Source organism: Chiloscyllium punctatum, chromosome 33, assembly GCF_047496795.1.
Source record: "Chiloscyllium punctatum isolate Juve2018m chromosome 33, sChiPun1.3, whole genome shotgun sequence".
Taxonomy (NCBI): Eukaryota; Metazoa; Chordata; class Chondrichthyes; order Orectolobiformes; family Hemiscylliidae; genus Chiloscyllium; species Chiloscyllium punctatum.
In genome coordinates, this window is record NC_092771.1 from 58,048,441 (window position 1) to 58,050,648 (window position 2,208).

At 44.0% G+C, this 2,208-nt stretch overlaps 1 non-coding gene across 1 annotated transcript; it reads right to left on the reverse strand.

Moving 5' to 3' along the window:
* Window positions 1-1,649: 1,649 nt before the first annotated feature.
* trnar-ucg (transfer RNA arginine (anticodon UCG)) lies at window positions 1,650-1,722 on the reverse strand. The gene has a single exon. It is a non-coding gene; the product is annotated as a tRNA-Arg (tRNA).
* Between the last annotated feature and the right edge of the window lie 486 nt (window positions 1,723-2,208).

Sequence of the window (2,208 nt, forward strand, 5' to 3'; positions counted from 1 at the left end):
AAGCAGCACTTCTGCTCAGGGCGTTCAATAACAACTGCAGAAACCCGATGTGTCGAGCAGTGTATCTGGAAAGAGAAACAGAGATAATGTTTTAAATGTGGAGCATTTCTGATGAAGAACTCGAGTTTCTCAAGTCTAATCAAATGACAGGCCTGGTTTGCAAAACAGGCGTCCTGAACTTTGAATTGTTCCAGCAGGAAAGCATTCATAACTTAGTCAGCAGGATTCGAACTTAGGTGGGGAAAGACCAAAGGATTTCAAATCGATCGCCTTAACCACTCGGCCATGACTACAGACAGCAGCGCGCCCTGAGCGCTGACCAAATCATCCGTGATCCCATTGAAAGCTGCGCTGACTTGAGTTAAATGTTTCCATCTCCATTCATACCTTTGCTGTCATTTGTGAGGTGTGAGAAACCAATGTAAAAGAAGAAAAGCACAAAGTTAGGAAAAGACATTTGCAGCCAAATTGAGTCAAAATTATTCATTGAAAGGAAAATCACACTTGGCAAATTGCTGGATCTCTTTGCGAACATGACCAGCAGAGGTAATCAAGGGAGCTATTGATCTGAGTATTCTTGGACATGAAACAAACAAAGTTTAATGACATATTCATTTCTTTTTTTAGCGAGCGAATTGGTTATTCCAGATGCTCACAATGACAGAGATTTTTCCCAATTTAAGACAGAGATTAAGCCGCTTGTAGATATACTTCAATGTGATACGATTTACTTTCAGCCCCTAATTACCCCAGAGATGGAGGGGGTGAATAACTTTTCTTCACTCTTCAATTCCACAGCATGGAGGTACAGACATGAAACCGCCAGAGATGGAGTTCTTGAATTGGGAACCAGCGACTCTGAAGGAACTCGGCAAAAGTGAGGACTGCAGATGCTGGAAACCTGATTTTCGATCAGAAAATGCTGGAAAAGCACAGCAGCATCCGAGGAGCAGGAATGTCGATGTTTCTGTTGCCAGTCTTTCTGCGTTCCGCAAACAATTTTTTTTTGGCTCAGATTTCCAGCAACTGCAGCTGTTCGTATTATGTTAACATTCATCATGTTTTGGACAAAACCAATGACCTGCTCGCATCGGAAAATCGGCAGAAGTACTGGTACACCGATATGTTAGCTGAACAATCCCAGCATTCCATGAGCGGGAATACGAACCGGGCCATGGTGCTGAGTGTACCGAATCTTCACAAGTAAATAACAAGACAAGGCGATAGATACTATCGTATTTAGTGTAAATAAAACACACTTTAAGAACATTTTCGTTGCAGATTATTTTCAACTTGTCTTCGTAGATTTACAAAGCGGGAAAAGGCCATTCCGCCTAATCAGAGAGCCATCTATTCCAGTCGCAGTTTCCAACTTTGGCCCAAAGTGTCGTGTGTTCTAATGTTCCCAGGGCAAATGTCAATGACTTTATCCTGTTCTTAAATGGCACAACAATGACACTTCCACGACGACTTGTAACTCTTTTGAGGAACTCATGCTCATTTTCACCCACAAAAGTCACCGTTGTGGTGAGCTGGAATTTGAAATTGACAATAGGACAAATGCAAGTTTTCAATGCAGAAGCGATGTTCTGGCAGGGCTTCGCACGGGAGCGTCAACGTGGGGCACGGTTAAGGAGAAACATTCCCCTCGAGCCAGGTAGGACTCGAACCTACAATCTTCTGATCCGAAGTCAGACATGTTATCCATTACGCCACTGGCCCAACAGACACACTCACCAACGGCAGAATGTCGATATGTAATGCCATGGACTTTCACGGAATCAGAATTAAAAAGGTGAACAAGCAGCGAAGATAATCACCAACACTGCTTCACTTCGAAGTTTCCAATTTGTGAAGCAGTGCCTTTCACTGGCAAAGGAGAAACATTTGTCCTCAGCTGCCTGCTTCAGGGTCGCCTCCTTCTCTGCTGGAAGTTTCCATCGTTTTATTCACAGTCACGACGCGATTTCATGATCTACTCCAGTGATAACGTGTCATGGTGTCGTCTAAGCAAGACCCTGCCGAAACTCAGCGAGAGACATCTGGTCATTTCGAGCTCAGGATGTGGAATTAGACGAGCTGCGTGACACCTTTTATTGGCGCCGCCACTTCACTGCAAATTAGCGGCTCAAAACGAGCCGTTGTTAGCATCAGTTTGATTTGTACCTTCCTGCAGTGCATTTGCGAAACAACATCAGATAGATCCCA